Source organism: Panthera uncia (genome assembly GCF_023721935.1).
Source record: "Panthera uncia isolate 11264 chromosome C1 unlocalized genomic scaffold, Puncia_PCG_1.0 HiC_scaffold_4, whole genome shotgun sequence".
NCBI classification, from domain to species: Eukaryota; Metazoa; Chordata; class Mammalia; order Carnivora; family Felidae; genus Panthera; species Panthera uncia.
The window spans coordinates 8135852-8153238 of NW_026057585.1; the positions used below are offsets into that span (position 1 = coordinate 8135852).

The following is a 17387-nucleotide window of genomic DNA, read 5'->3' on the forward strand; positions in this document are numbered from 1 at the left end:
GAGCCTCGGAGAGGAGGTGGCCATCAGGGACGACACGGCCTCCTGAGAGCACGGCACAAGGGATGGGTGCTTGGGGCTCCGAGGGGAAAGGGAAGTCCAGGGGCAGCTCCATCTGTGGCCATGGACTAACCACCAGGGACAGGGTCTTCTGAAAGTGGAGGAAAGCTGCCATCAGACTTAAAATTCTTAGTGGTATATTTCATTGTGAATAGAATTTTCCTTATAATTTTTTTTTATTCTTATTTTTTAGAGAGAGAAAGAGAGTGAATGGGGGAGAGGGGCAAGCAGGGAGAGAGAGAGTGAGGGAGAGAGAGAGAGAGAGAGAGAGAGAGAGAACCTCAAGTAGGCTCCATGCTCAGCACAGAGCCCAACATGGGGCTCGATCCCACAACCCTGCCATCATGACCTGAGCCGAAATCAAGAGTCAGGCGCTCAACTGACTGAGCCACCCAGGCGCCCCAAATGTTCCCTTTAAATAAAACCAGTAGGTCCTAGCAAATTATTTTGCTAGCTTCCTAATTCTTACTCCTTCATTTATAAATTGACAACAGAGCTTCTCACACTTTAACGTGCACATGAATCACCTGGGCAACTGGTTAACCTTCAGACTCTGGTTCAGTAGGTCTGGGGTGTGGCCTGAGATTCTGTATTTTTTTAAATATAATTTATTGTCAAATTGGCTAACATACAGTGTATACAGTGTGCTCTTGGTTTTGGGGTGGATTCCCGTGATTCATCGCTTACATACAGCACCCTGTGCTCCTCCCAACAAGTGCCCTTCTCAATGCCCATCACCCATTTTCTCCTCTTCCCCACGCCCCCCCACCAACCCTCAGATTGTTCCCTGTATTTAAGAGTCTCTTATAGTTTGCCTCCCTCCCTCTCTGTAACTATTTTTCCCCCTTCCCTTCCCCCATGGTCTTCTGTTAAGTTTCTCAAGTTCCACGTATGAGTGAAAACATATATCTGTTTTTCTCTGACTGACTTCTTTCACTTGGCATAATATCCTCCAGTTCCATCCACATTGCTGCAAATGGCAAGATTTCATCCTTTCTCATTGCCAAGTAGTATTCCATTGTATATATAAACCACATCTTCTTTATCCATTCATCAGTTGATGGACATTTAGGCTCTTTCCATAACTTGGTTATTACTGAAAAAATATGGAAGCTTCACGAATTTGTGTGTCATCTTTGTGCAAGGGCCACGCTAATCTTCTCTGTATCGTTCCAGTTTTAGTATATGTGCTGCTGAAACGAGCACAAGAGATTCTGTATTTTTTAATGTTTACTTATTTATTTTGAGAGAGAGAGAGAGTGAGCAGGGAAGGGGCAGAGGGAGAGAAGGAGAGAGACAATCCCAAGCAGGCTCTGCACCATCAACACAAAGCCCGACTCTGGGCTTGATCTCATCCACTGTGAGATCACGACCTGAGCCAAAATCAAGAGTCCTGCTGTTTAACCGACTGAGCCACCCAGGCACCCCAAGATTCTGCATTTTTATTAGTTGTCTGGTGACCCATGCACTACACCTTGAGTAGGGAGGCTCTGGCCCAGTCAGATGTCCCTTTCACTGCCCTTGAATCCCTTCCTCGCACCACTTTGACTTCAAAATAAAATTAGTTCATTCACTATTTATTGGAGTAACAGTATATACAAAGCATGGGTTGAGTGTTGAGAGAGATACAGAAATAAACATAATACAGTGTTCCTTTAAGCAAACTGCAAACAGGCTTGGTGGAGAGATGGTTACCAACATAGAGTATAAAGCCTGCCCTCCCCCAGGCCTCCTCCTACATTGGAATTATAATGCATTGCCCCACGTAATCCCCACTGCACCCTGAAATAGGAACTGTCTGTATTTTACATACAAGGAAAACCAGGCTAGGAAAAGTTAAGTTGATTTTTCAAGCTCACACAACCATTGAAAAGTCGGATTTGGATTTAAATTTGGATCTGTCTGGCCCCAAAGTTCAAATTCTTTCCATGAAGCCATACCAAGGACATAGATCTAAGTATAAATACCCCCAAACACTGGGCCTTATGTGATGCATGTAAAACAAGAAACACAAAGACCTTGCTGGAGGGGCTCAGCAGGTGAGGTGGTAGGTGACAGAAATTTGGAACTATAGTGTATTCACTGAATTGGACTGGGTTACGAGAAAAAAAAAAGGCAGCAATAAAGACTTCACATTGAGAATATTTTTTAATGTTGCAGAAGAGAGATCGGTTTCCTTGTTTGTTCATAAATTCTCCTTTTATGGACTGCAGTTCCAAAGTCCGGGAAGCCACTTGCCCAGCCAAGAGAAGCTGGCATCTCTGGCTCATGGTTCCAGATGCTCCCAGACGTTTTGTGTGCAAGCACCCAGAGAGAGGGCTGCCCATCCCAGGAGCAATCTTCTATTTCACATCCGCCTCAGGCCCAACAGATTGCCGAGCTCAGCCTGGAAACCCAGGACGTGAACGTGCTTGGTACCCAGCCCTGTCCAGCTAAATTGGCACCCACGTCACGGTGGGGTTTCCTTCCACGGTCACAATCCCTTTTCAGGGCCTCTTGCTCCAAGTTTTGCCCTCTTACGTACACACAGATGGCTCGCTCTCCGTGCCCGCCAGCCACTGCTGGACTGACCACTAACGAGGAGCCCCCCGGGGCGGCCTGTCTGGGATTCAGAAATGACTCCACCTTCTCTGCCGCTTAGTCATTGTTATTGGGACAGGGACAGGAAGACCAAAAGCCATGAAAATGCAAGTCGCTATTGCGAGAGCCTCTCTTTACACCGCCACCCTCGGGGCTCCACCTGAGCCCAGCGCTCCTGAACGGCGCCAAAATGTTCCGTGTCATCTTTGGAACAGGAAGGGCAAAGAGAAACAAGATGGTGTGTCATTAAACACTGAAATACCTGGAAGTCAGCGCCAGAATTAGGAGAAGGTTTAGTCACATTCTCTATTTCCTGGACACTAATGCAGGCTTTCTATTTCCTGCATGGGACGCAGTGAGCTGAAATGCGTTAATTAGTGAAAGTGTCCTATGGACGCTCCCAGACAGGCAATGCTTCCCAAAAGCAGAGAGCAGCTTCCTCTCTGGACCTGTAGCTATCCCTGTTCCCCATTCTGGGGACAGAAACCACAGCAGGTCAACCAGTGCAAAAAGGCAGCTTGCATGGGGGCCTTCGCACATCCTGGATCACCCTCAGCCCCGAGGACAAGGACGGGGCCTCCCAGAGCTATTTTTGTTCAGTCACCACACGCTCCCAGGTGCCAACAGTATGTTTTGTCATTAAGTAAATGTAAGAGGGACCTGAGCACCAGCATTGCTTTTGCCAAACATTGTGGAGACACTTTCTGGAATCGCTGAAATCCCATTTCTTTCCACCAGCTGCTGACTACAGGGGCCAAGGATGACACTTTAATACAAATTGAGCCCCTTCCATAATGAAACGAGTTGGGTTTTAGGGGTGATTTGTTTAAAAGCCACATCGTAAATCAGCTGTCAGTTCTTCTTTATTCCAGGCCTGGCAGGCTCACCTTTACACTGAATTAATCGCATCTGAAACTTGACCTCCTAGCCCCAGAGCCTGCTGGAAACAACATGTGCTCAACGACTTCCAGTCAAGGCAGCAAGAACTTAAACTGTTCCACATTTTTAATAAATGGGCCAGGAACTCACGGGGTGACTCCCATTGACCTGGGTGCTCAACATATTGATCAGATGAAGGGGACAGAGACAGGTCTGCAACATCCAGCTCTGGGCGAACATTTGCTAACATTGGACAACGCCAATTCATGTTCTTAAGTACAACCAGAGTGAGTCTAAGCCTGAAGAAAGGCCCAGAAACATTACATGAATTGCCAATAACCACTCAGCTAGGTGTTGGGCGGGGGGCGAGTGGAAGTGCTGAGGAGGGAGGGAAGGTATTACAGGACCACCTGCCAGGGAGAGGGGAGGGAGCTGGAACTTTCTGTGAGGAGATGGGCCTCAGGGACCCCTTCCGGCTTCTTAGTGCTCTGATGCTAAAAGAGAAATCTGATTATCCAGGAAGAAGGAGCTTTGGAGCTCACTGCAACAGGGCCTCAGAGTCGATGCCGTAAGCCAGCCTTGATGAGGCACTCTCGTGAGCCAGGCCTGTGCTAACCACTGCAGACATGAAGATAATGAAGACAAGCTCCCTCCTCGCAATGAAAATGGATGTGATGGTTTAATCCGATGAGCAACTACTACATGCCTGGGCTGGTTCAGAGATACAATAAGGAACAAGATATATGGCCCCTTCCCCTGAGATGTGCACCGTCCAGCAGGGACGTGTGACACCGTCCAGCAGTGTGTGTGACAGGGACCATGACAAGGTGTCCTTGAAGCCCACAGGAGGGCCACCCAGACGTGGGTGCTCAGGGACATCTTTTTGGAGCAGGGGGTGTTCAACAGACTCCCAACGATGAGCAGGGGCTCACCACACGGGGGTGGGACACAGGGGAGGGGCACACAATGCTGTCACAGAACTGAGAGGAGGCCCCGCACTTTGTAAAACTATAGGGAACACAGTAAGACTCGAGTATAAAATGCGGGTACAGGTGAGACAGAAAGCGGATAGCAGGCAGGGCCTCTGTGCACAGCGCACAACAGGTGCGTCATAGCGGTGTGAGAGGAGCATTATGGGTACGCAGAGAAGAGAGCCATGGAATTCGCTGAGGATGGCCCAGAGAAGTTTGTACAAACACACACACACACACACACACACACACACACATACACACACACCCCTCCTAAATGATGGCTAGGCATTTACCAGAAGAGATGAGAAGACAAAAACTGTTCCAGGCAGAGGAAACAGCATGTACAAGGGTATGGGGCACTTTGAAAATAAACCCTATTCTCTCCCCCAATCCCAGGTGGGGTCCAGAATGAGCAACACACCATGGACCAAATTCTGTGCTGCAAGGTCATATCAAGGTCAAGATTATGAATCCTCAAGCTCCAGAAAAAGTGGAGGGGACTGACAACAAGCAATGCTTGCTTACATAGGCCAGGGTCCTCACGCACAGGGACCCTCTTGCTGAGAAGAGCCTCTATTTCCGAAATCAGAAACATGGCCCAGCCAACTGGAAACATTTCAGGGGGACCTTCAAGGAATAACTTGAGGGGGAATCACTTCTTTGGGGAGGTTCCTACAAGAAGATGTTGCCTCATAAACAACATAAAAATACCCTTGAAACAAGGACCCTCCAAAATTATGCCAATTTGATCCGCAGCATTCACTCCATACTAGGCACTGCACAAAATGCTCCAAAGGCTATCTCGTTTCATTGCTCATCACTCCGACAAAGGGTTCAGGCTTCCTGTCACTTTATAGAGGAAAAAACTGAAGATAATGTCCTGCCCAAAGTCTCAGGACCACCGGCAAATGGCATCTGGGGAAGGACCAGGGCCCTCCAGCCACACTTCCCCCCATTCTGGCCTACTTCTCCCCACAGACAGGTAACAGCACCCCCAAACTGTCTCCCACCACGTCACTGGAGAAAAACACACAGAGACCAGCAAGAGAACGATTATGTCATAAATATGTGGGTACCAAAGAGATCACTGTGGGGTTTACCTGAAGTTTAAGCCTTTTTACCTTCGCAAGCAGTGAATGGCAGCCAACTGTCCTCAATCTGTTGAAGATGAAGATGCCTCTTCCAGGGGGCATCTGGACCATCTTGCCTGTGAGATGCCTTCATTCTCCTTTCCTTGCATGTTCCTCAATATGCCCGTCTTACAGCTGAGGAAATCAAGATTCAAAGCTGTTGAGTATCTTTTCCAAAGTCTCACTGCCATTCAAGTGCTCAGGTCGGGACTCAGAGTAGGTTCAGGAACGAAGCCTGCCTGCAGCACCTGCCACCTCAAGGCAGAATGGAAGGGAACTGCGGATCTTCCCAGAAGGAGAGTCCTCAGAGCCCGTGAAAGAAAGCTAAGCACCCACTATGCAAGGCCTTTCACTAAGAGAAGCTGTAGTTTACAAGGATGCTGACAGGCCTATGCTGCCAAACACAGGTTCTTCCACAAAAGAAAAAAAAAAACAGTCATGAGTGCCAAAAGAGAGAGAAAGAGGACGTCTGCAGATGAACAGAATGCTTGCTCTTCCAGCCAAACTTATGGTTCAACTTTCCACTCTCGAATGCCATTGTTGGAAAGTAACTTACACCGAGGATCTTTACAATAAAAGACAACATAAATAAAGTGTGGGGAAGGATGGGCCCCAAGGGGACCTGGGTGGAAAGCAAGACGTCACTGGGGGAGGGGAGGTCTGAGGAAGGAGGAGGCCATCTGTGTAGACTTGCACGGATGAAAGTTACATTGTAGTTCATGCCCTACTGCACAGACTTTAGAGCTTCCTGTAAATCTTGGTCAGAGTGCTGAAAGGTGATGTCAGAGAAAGAGCACCAGACAGAAAGGAGGCCTGGGTTCAAGTCCCAGGCCTACTACCATTCCAGGAGTTATGGAATCTCCTCAGTCGTTCATTTTCTTTGTCCGATACGTGTGAGCATTGAGAGCAATGGGTTCTGGGCAGACCAGGAGTGTCTCTTCATAAGCTGTGTGATCAATGGGATTTCACCTCTCTTAGCCTAAGTTTCTTGGGATGAAAGACAATGATGATGATACTATGAACTGATGACAAATAGTCTTTCTCATAGAGTCATTGTGATTATCAAATACATGCAAAATCTTAAGGCTCAGTCAATGAAGCAAGTGCTGCTCCCAGGGCAAGACCATGGGCAGTGGCCAAGGGTCTAGGAGCAGGGCTAGGGGCTAGTGTGTGTGGGGTGGTTCTGTACACATTGTAGGCCTTTTGCCTACAAAAGAGTCCCAAATTGCTACACATTTGATGGAAGGAAGAGGAATCACTCTCTTCAGATGGCAAGAAATATGAAGTAGGTACATGGGAAAGGATTCAGCCACTTGGGCCAGACTAGAGATCCCACCAGTCACCACCCAGAAGCAAGAGCTCCATGGAACTATGGAGACAGGGGCGTTTGAAGAGGTATCTCTTTCCTGACTGGACCAACTTCCACAGAAAGTGAGTCAGGACAACCCCCCTAAGGAGGTCATAGCTCCCTGAGGCAGGGGTCATTTCTTGTGCACGGCTGGATCCCCAGCACCCAGCATGGAGCTGGCACATCGTGGACTCTGATTAAATACTTGTTGACTGACTGAATGATGAGAAATGGAAAGGCTGAGGGAACAGAAATCCCAGTGAGCAAGTGAATGAGGGGGCTGAGGACCTGACGTGGCTGGATTGGCCTCCACACCAGGGATGCCCTAGAGGTTGGGGTGATCAGGAGAACTAAGGGTAGCACTGAGAAAAACCAGACCAGAGAGGAAAGGGTCAGTCTGTGAGTCACCTGTCCTTCAAACCCAGGCCCTGTTGGAGGAGGGAGCTGAGGAGTGTAAAACTGTGAGTCAGCAGGTTATCTGTGTTGCTACCTTCTGAGTCACCTCTTGACCCCCTGTGGACCTGCCCTCCCGTGTGAGAGGGTATGGGGGCTTGTGTACATCCGTGTGTTTATGTCTATACCAACACACTCAGCAGACAACAGCAGCCAGGATGAGTCAAGAGCTTCTCTCATGTTTTATTCAAGCTGTGTTACTGGGCTGCCCTGTCAGTGACTCACTGCTTACCTGCCCTCCCCCAGGAGAAATGCCTTCCAACAGAGGTGAAGCTTGGCAGGCCTCACAGTATGTCAGGGGCCATGAGATCTGCTTACGAGCCAGGTTCTGTCAGTCTCCAGGAGCACATGCTTCCTCCAGGCCCTCTGTGGGCGCCCCAATGAAAAGGAGGTCCAGGCCCAAGGCTGAGCACATTGCTTACCCTAAGCCCTACCAGGAACTCTCTCCCCTTCCTCAAAAAGTCCTCCCTAGTCTGCCCCTCTCTTCCCCTTACCGCAACCTGCTTCTGTATCATCTCCCAGGCTACAGTTGTAGAAAAAGCAGCTCTTCCATGGCCATTGCAATCTATTACCAGAGAATTCTTGAAGGCCCCAATGCCTTCCAATTCCCTTCCCCCATTCTGCTAGAAGAATGCCTAGTAAATCATTCTTCTCACCACTGAGATCATTCCTGACATTACTACTGGATTAACCTTCCTCACATGTAGCTTACTGCTCAAAAACTTTCATCTCATACCAAATTCAGTCAAAATGTGTCTTCCTAACACTGTGTGTAGTTTGTTGCCAGCCACATGTAGGGTGGGAAGAACGAACTTCTGGCAGCTATGTCTATGCCATGTGGCCCTGGCCACAGCCAAGTGTTCAGGGATGAGCCCCTGACCTAACCTGGGCCAGTCTGAATCTCTTCTGTGAAATTCTGAATAGGGACTCAGAAATGCCAATCTCAGTCTGGACCAAAGGCTTGAGCAAGGAAGATGTAAAGACTCAGGAGTGGTGGTGTGATGTGACCAGTAAAGCTTAGAAAGCATCTCCACAGTGACAGCAGGATAAAGCTAACATGTGTGGTGAAGCCGAGGGGAGAGGAAAATATATTGCCCTGTCCCTTCCAGTTCCTAGCTCCCAAGTCCAGTGCTACCCAAAAGCACTTTCTCCATTTCAATGTATAAACATGGAGGGTGGTGAAGGAAATAGATAAAAGTTCACTTATAGTAGAATATTTAATTAGAAAAATATTAAAAATTACATGGTATATAAAATAATATTTTAGAAAAATGTTTCCAAGGAAGGAAGAAATTCATTCAAACTAATTTTATTGAGCACCTACTATGGGCCAAGCATTAGAATTTTTCATTAGAATTTTTCACTAGAATTTCCAAAATCAGGTAGGCATGAGCCACACATGAAGAACAAGCAAGCAAGCAAGCAAGCAAGAGGGAGAGGGGAGGAGAGAGAGAGAGAGAGAGAGGGGGGCAGGGAGGAAAAAAGAAAAGAAATTTATAGTGTCTGAAATGTTATTTATTCTTCTCTTTAATTTTTTTAAGTTTACTTATGTATTTTGAGAGAGAGAGAGAGAGAGAGCGAGCAGGGGAGGAGCAGAGAGAGGGAGAGAGAGAATCCCAAGCAGGCTCCGTATTGTCAGCTCGAACTCACGAACTATGAGATCATAACCTGAGCCGAAACCAAGAGTCGGATGCTTAACCGACTGAGCCACCCAGGCGCCCCATTGTTTATCACTCTTCTTATAGGTGATGATTCTTGATCTGAAAATGATCTTCAAAGGCCTTGTTTACAATTATACCCATCACTTGCACTTCTTGCCCTGACTTCTTGTATGAAAGGCAGGATTTCGCAGGCATAGTATCCTACCAACTGGATTTAACTCTACCTGGGAATCTTTTTTTAAAATTTTTTTCAACATTTATTTATTTTGGGGAGACAGAGACAGAGCATGAGTGAGGGAGGGGCAGAGAGAGAGGGAGACACAGAATCTGAAGCAGGCTCCAGGCTCCGAGCTGTCCGCACAGAGCCCAACATGGGGCTCAAACTCATGAACTGCGAGATCATGACCTAAGCTGAAGTCGGATGTTTAACCGACTGAGTCAGCCAGGTGCCCCTCCCTGGGAATCTTAATAGTGGTTCATAATTTTTGCATTAATTAAAATTTACATATTTTTTTAAGTTGTTAATTGCCTTAGACCATAACAAAACTGGCTTACCACGGACAAAGAAGCTCCCAGCCAAGTTGAGAGGATCTCTGGAAGCATCCATCATCTGTCTATCTCTGTCTGTGTCTCTGTCTCTTTCTATCTCTCTCTCTCATGTTTTTGGTTCCCAGATGTAGACTCCTATTAGGAAAGGAAAGTGGGGGGAGACCAGAGGAGGGAAAGAGAGCAAATGGATGTTCTCTGAGAAGTGCTTTTATAACAGCCACAAAAATAGCTAGCATCTATTGAGCACTTACTGTAGGTCACTCACTGAGCTAGTGCTTTCCAAATTTCTCTTATGCAATCCTCACAAACAGCCTGAAAGGTGGGCATCCTCACACTCCCACAGAGAAAGAAGCAGAGGTCTGAGTCCACTCAGCTAGTAAGTGGCAGGATCACTAAATTCACAGCCTGGGCCCTTAATCGCCAACTGCACTGACTCCTAGGACCCAAATGGATGTCTGGCCTCAGCTGAGCTATGGCCAAATCACACGGCCCGCGTCCATTAGCCAATCCAAAATCCAGGCCAGGCAGCGGAGGAGGAGGAGTCGCCGCTGTGGTTTGAGACGAAAAGAAAGCACATCACCACCCCAGGCTAAAGGCCTAGGAACTCAGACCCAAGCAACTTTCCTGCCATCGTTTTGTCAGGCCCACTGCGCTCAGGCACTGAGCACAGCAGCACCCTCAAATCAGGATCCTGGAGTCCTGAGCTCTCAGGAAAGTCCCAAATAGAAAAGGAGCTGTCAACCAGGTCATTGTCTCAAAAGCCTAGGCCTAAATGTAAATGGGTTAAATTGCTCTTGAGAAGCCAGAAACCAAAGAGACAGGGTCCCCTCATACTCCTATTCCCAGAGGCCCCTAAACGTCCCCAGGGAAGCAAAAAAGGAGCCATTGCACCCAAGCATCTTGTTTTGATTGTACTGAAAATATCCCCGTCACAGCTCAGACCCCGTGAAGACGAAAGGAGCATTCTCTACTCTGCGGGCAGAGCACAGAGCCCGCTCGCTGCACTCGAGGCTATGACAGTCAAGAATGCTTTCATACTGGTGCTTGGCTGCCTGATTCCTTCTGGAATGTACGGACTTTTTCCCTTTGATCTTTAATATGGCTGCTTGGAGGGACCAGGATCCGGGCATTTGTAGCTACTCCTGTCTTCTGATTGCGCCTCCACCCCAAGTTTTTGGACACACTTCTGCAGGTCTGCACTCGGTAGTCAGTCCCTCCGCCTTCCCTCTCATCTCCCCCCACTCCTAAGAGTGTGCCCTCCACTCCAGACCCTTGACATCCTGCCATCAGGCCACCTGTGACCTTCCTCCTCTTCTCAAGACTGCCTCCACCCCCAATACAAGGACCCAACATCTAGATGCTTGGAAACAAGCAACTGGTTAACTGGCTGGGTTTTTTGTTTGTTTGTTTCATTTGTTTTAGCTTTTCATCCAGATGTTGGTGTCACGTAAAACCAGCCTGGAAGTCCTGTGTTTTTTATTCCAATTCAGAGTATGTCACAATCACTAGAAGAAATAAGGTGCTGTTTGTCCTTTTCAGCACCGTACCCAAGAACAAGACCTGGGGGCCTAACCTGCCCAAAGAAATTCAGTTGTGGACACACCAGGCTCTTTTTTAAAGGGAGAAAGGAGGAGGAAAAAGAGGTAAAGGCAAGATTTTGGAGACTGCTTAATAGTGGGATGAGTGGTGGCCCCAGAAATACCAGGTCTGCATCTCCGTAACCTAGAATGTTACCTTGATTGGAAAAGGTGTCTTTGCAGATGTAAGTTAAGTTAAGGACCTTGAGATGGAGATGCCATCCTGGATTACCTGGGTGAGTGCCAAGGGCCATCATATGTGTCCTTATAAAAGGGAGGCGGAGGGAGACCTGACACACACAGAAGCAGAAAAAGCTAGGAGAAGACGGAGGAAGAGGTTGGAGTAAGGCAGAGACAAGCCAAGAAATGAAGCAGCCACCAGAAGCTGGAACAGGCAAGGAGAGAGCCTCAGGAGAAGTACGCCCTGCTGACTTGGTGTTAGACTTTTGGCTTCCAGAACTGTGAGAGAATACATTTCTGTTGTTAATCCACCAACTTTGTGATAATTTGTTAACAGCAATCACAGGAAACTAATGCGATGCTCCTTTTTCCAAGAGCTACTGCAGACAAGCCTGGAGATGGAGGTAAAAAAAAAAAAAAAAAAAAAAGGAATAGGGAGAATGGACAGTAAGATCGTCTACACGTGGATCTGGGTGACGTAGGGGCTCTTATTACGGTCCTGACAACGGGTCCAGCGGTTCTCAAGACCTGCTTTGGCTCAGCCAGCCCTCCTTCCTGTGTGTTCCTAAGAGAGACAGGAGCACGAGGGAAAATAGCACATACGTGGTCAACATACCTCTATCTAAACATCTAACTGGGTTTGGGCCTGAAACTCCATTGGACAACCCCTAATAAGTTGACACACTGCCCCAATTTCATGGCTGAAGGGTCTTACCACCTTCTGGCCAGCTAGCTGTAGAAGGCCAAAGAGATGAGCTCCCACAAACCTGTGCGGGTTGGTAAACACACCAGCCCATTGTCCTCAAAGTCCTACCCATGAGTAAATATTGCTCAGTGTTCTGAACTGTGACTAACCTAATTAACAACTCATCCTCCCTGTCAGACACAAGAAGGGAAGTGGAAAGAGAGCTAGGCTCATCCTCCCGTACAAATAGGAACAATTTGGGAACCACAACCTCCCCGAGACTGTTGATTGAAATCTCTATTTTGGGACACAGGTGATGGGAGTGAATCACCATTCTGTCCATTTTAGCTTCCTTCTCTCATCTCCACCAAGGGAAGGAGATACTGAGCCAACTTTCCCTGGATGCCTACCTTATGCCATGTGCTATTCTAGGCACTGGGGATACAGTATTAACAGGACAGACACAGTCCCTGCCTCCACAAAGGACCAGAAATTCCCTTCTGGGCTTACTAAGCCTTCACCACTCCAAAACACAGTCCAAGGGAATTCACCCCAAGCTTAGTCTCTCCCAACTTCCAGTACCCTGCAGACATGCTCCCCACCCAGTGCCATGCTGGTCTGCAAACCTGAGAATTATAACTCTACAAAGAACCATGGCGGCTTAAGGGTATGAGAACCAGATAAAATAAACTTCTGTGAAGAGCACAAAACACTGTAAAATTACAAGGCATTTTTAATTGTAATCTATAACCAGTCAGGTCAGAGGATCAGAAAATTGTGCTGCTGAGGCCAAAACTTTGTGGTCTCATTAACTGCATTTATTCTCATGTCACATCCCAGACTTAAACTCCGAACAGCTGATTAAAACCAATAGAAATCAGCTGACTCCCATCCATCTTTTTTGAGGACCAGCCAATAGCCCTGGCTTCCTTTACAGAGGATGGCATGTTATTTTTGAAACATGAAAAAAGAACAAAAAAAGGACATTGTGCAAGGCCCAGGGAAATCCAAGTGTAAGAATAAGCAAGCTATATATCTAGAGGTAAAGGAGGAGGGAAGGAAGAGAGGGAAGGGGAGGGCGAGGGGAAGGGGAGGGCAAGGGGGAGGAGGCAAATATTTTTAAGTATGCAAAGGTTTGTTATGATTATTATGAATTAGAGCCGGGAGCTCTGTGAGTGACCATTAAGGGAGACTTTTTTCTCTGTTTGATCAGCCTGTCCATGAGCAAACACTAAACCTGAAGGTAGTTCAGAAACCAAAATAATTGTTCCAATTTACATTCATTGTTTTTTTGAAATTTGAAAATTAAGTCGAATGGTTCAGTGCCAGTCAAAACAAATCCGTTCTGACAAATTCCACGGGAAGTGGCACGAAGCTTTCCCGTCTAGGATCTGTGGTTACCTGGGTGGCACACATCCAGAACCGAACGTCTCTGTGCTCCTTCAGCCCAAGCTCATCACTGACGCTCAAGAAACTTCCCCCTAGACCACAACTCACTAGGAAGAACAACCATTGCTTGGGTCAAAATGAGTGGAAAGGGAACTGCGGTAGGAGAAACAACAATAGAAAAAAGAAGGGAGAGAAGAGGATGTGACGGAGATAAAAACAGAGCAGAACCTGTAATTTGAAGAAGAAAGTGGGGACATGCCACTTCGGAGGTTTGGTCGAACCGAATGAACTGAAGACAAAGGCCAGTGAAATGTTCCCATTCCCCGGGGCTTCGTCTGGGTTAATTACGTCCTGACAGAACAGCCCGTCCAAGAGTTCACTTGGGTCTTTCCCAATCACACATTTGCTTGCTCGTTCATTCAACAACAATGTAGAATGTGCAGGGCCCTGGGCTCACTTCTAAAGAGGTGGAAAGGTGAGCACAAAGCTGAGGGCCGAATCTTGTGGAGACACGAGACACGAAGGTAAATGTACATAACACTAGTGTGACCTTCCTGTGGGAAGAATGGAGCTTGAGGGGGTGCGTTTTTAAAAATAAATGTTGTCTCCTTATCAACAAATGAATCTCACACAAGTCCTCCTCTTATTTTTCTTTCCAACTGTCAATATTTTTTTTCTATTAATAAACTTTTCTTTGCTGATAAAAAAATAAATAAATAAAAAATAAATGTTGTAGGGGTGCCTGGGTGGCTCAGTCGGTTGAGCGTCCAGCTTCGGCTCTGGTCAGGATCTCGTGGTTTGTGAGCTCGAGCCCCGTGTCGGGCTCTGTGCTGACAGCTGGGAGCCTGGAGCCTGCTTTGGATTCTGTGTCTCCTCCTCTCTCTGCCCCTTCCCTGCTCATGCTCTGTCTCTCTCTGTCTCTCAAAAATGCATAAACGTTTAAAAAAATTTTTAAATAAATGCTGTATTTTACAATACTTTTAAGATTTACAGAAAAATGGTGAAGAGAGCACAGAGTTCGCATATATCTGACACCCAAGTACCTCATTTTATTTTTTTTTTAATTTTTTTAACATTTATTTATTTTTGAGACAGAGAGAGACAGAGCATGAATGGGGGAGGGGCAAAGAGAGAGGGAGACACAGAATCAGAAGCAGGCTCCAGGCTCTGAGCCATCAGCCCAGAGCCCGACGCGGGGCTTGAACTCACGGACCGCAAGATCGTGACCTGAGTTGAAGTCGGACGCCCAACCGACTGAGCCACCCAGGCGCCCCAAGTACCTCGCTTTAACATCTTACAGTAGTGTGGCACATGTATCACAATTAATGAAGCAATACTGATCAATTATTGTTAACAAAAGTGCATACTTTATCGGGTTTCCTTCATTTTTAACCAAATGTCTTTTTTCTATTCCAGGGTCCTAGCTGGGACCACATTGCATTCAGTCACTATGTCTCCTTAGGGTCCTCATGACTGTGACAGGTGAGAGCATGCATTTTTAAAACAACTGCAGTTTTTCTTATGCTGTCTCTCCAAACAGGCTTAATGAATCGGTCATTTCTCTGTGCCCACATGAATCGTGAGCTGGCCCCAAAACTTCTTCAGTCTCTCTCAAATAATAGGTCCTATCAAATATAAGATACCACATCTAGCACACTGTAGTAATTGATCAGAATTAGGGGTGGGGGCAGTAGAGGAATAAACAGAGAAGAAACACGCAGAAAAGCTTGAGAACCCAGGAAAGTAGAGTATCGTGGAAGCCAAAAAAGAGGGAATCTTAAGAGAAAAAGGAGCAATCAGATGCTGAAGAGAGGCTCTGACAGAGGAGGAGAAGAAAAGGACTCGGCTCTCAGGAGTTCTCTTAGAACCTTCAAGAGAACAGCTGTGTAGAGTGGCAAGAATGGAAGCCACCATGGAATATGTTAAGGAGTGAGTATGTGGCCGGAAAATGGGTTCACCAATTTAGATCCCTCCCTTGAGAAGCTGAGTGGTAAATATAAGGAGAAAAATAGATTGCCATCCTAAATGGGTAGCAGCAGATTTAAGGAAAAGGATTTAGGGTTGGGGTATATGGTAGTCAGCTTCTAAAAGGCTCCCCCAAATCCCTCCTACTGATACTCACCCCTGTTTAATCCCATCCCTGTGTATATGGGCTGGACCAGTGATTCACTTCTAACAACCAGAATGCAGGAAAAGCGAGGGGATGTCTTGTCTGAGATTAAGATACAGAAGCCTATGATTTTGTTTTACTTGCACTCTGTCTTCCCCTGGCTTTTCTCAGTTTGCTTACTCTGACAAAGCAAGCTGCCATGTTACAAGCCACCCGTGGAGAGACCCACATGGCAAGAATCTGAGAATGACCTTCAGCCAACAGCCAGCAAGGAACTAAGGCCCTGAGGCCAACAGTCCTTGAGGAACTGAGTGCTGTTAACAATGACACAAATGCTCTTGAAGCAGATACTTCCATGACTGAGTCTTGATGTGGACAGCAGCCCCAGCCAACACTCTGTAGCCTCTGAGAGACTCCAAAGCACAAGGCTCAGCTAAGCCACATCCTGAGTCCTAACCTACAGAAAACTGTGAGATAAGCAATGCTGCTGTAAGCCACTAAATTTAGGATAATTTTCCTACACAGCAATACGGATCTAACACAGAATGGGTATGGTTTTTTTTTTTTAATGTTTATTTATTTATTTTGAGAGGGAGAGAGAGAGAGAGAGAGAAAGGGAGCATTCGCACATGCATGTGAGTGGGGAAGAGACAGAGAGAGAGGAGAGAAAGAATACCAAGCAGACTCCACGCTGTTAGCACAGAGCCCGAGACAGGGCTCAATCCCACAAACCATGAGATCATGACCTGAGCTGAAATCAAGAGTATGACACTTAAACTAACTGAGCCACCCAGGTACCTCAGGATGGGTATCTTTGATAAGGGATGCTTGCACATGATTCTAGTTTCAAAATTTGTTGTCCTTAAGAACTACCTTGGCATCTGTCAAAATGCAGATTCTGGGCACCAGACCCCAAAATTTTTATTTAGGCACTGGGGATACAGCACTAACTGGACAGCACTCTTTGGAAAAGGACCCAAGAAATCACACCTGTGAAATACTGGGAATCATTCTGATACAAATGGGGAAGGAAAGGTTAAATCCAGTGGGAAAAAAACAAAAACAAAACACCAGGAGATGCAATTCAGAGATGGGGGTCTTGAGGTCCTAGAGCAGACACAGCAAGAATCCATGAGAAAGCTAGCCTTCAAGTCTTGACTTCTTCCTCCGAAAAAGCAAGGAAGAACAAAACTATGGGGAAAGACACACAGAAATTTTGAGATGGGAAGGAAGAAAAGACTCAGTCATCTCTGAAGGAAGGACACGGAGCCATCTACAAAGACTGAAGAAGTAGAAATATTGTAGAAGGTTTAAAGAAAGAAGAAAGGATTGGGAAGAACTAGATTCCTTGAGGAAGCTTTGGTGATTCAGTAATGATTTTTTAAATAATAGATAGCAAGGACCAGAGGATGACTAATGCGCATAATTTGGAGGAAAATGAAAGAGCACACTCACTTCACTCTCTTCACTCTATGAGCCATTCCTAGTGGGAAGAGGAAGGTCTCTGTTGGAGAAAGTTGCGGGAACATTATCCGGGGAAAAGGCCACTTTCTGCTGTGATAAGGAGGCAGAAAGAAGGCTTTAAGAAAAGGTGAGGGAGGAGCTTGTTCTCAACAATACAAGGGTTCTCCTGGACTCGGTAGAAGAGTCCCATAGAAGCAAAGCAAAGGGGCCCTGGGTAGGCCTGGGACTGACCTGGATAGAAAAAGAGCAGGACAGGAGGCTGAGGAGGTGAAGGCTGAAGATGGGCTACAGATTCCCGATCATAATGGGAGGACAGAGCAGATACCAGATACATTCACTGAATTAACTTGT

General features: G+C 46.7%; 1 non-coding gene across 1 annotated transcript; it reads right to left on the minus strand.

Annotated features, from left to right (window-relative positions):
• Positions 1-1156: 1156 nt before the first annotated feature.
• LOC125913773 (U6 spliceosomal RNA) lies at positions 1157-1263 on the minus strand. Its single transcript, XR_007455073.1, has one exon. It is a non-coding gene; the product is annotated as a U6 spliceosomal RNA (small nuclear RNA).
• Positions 1264-17387: the final 16124 nt, after the last annotated feature.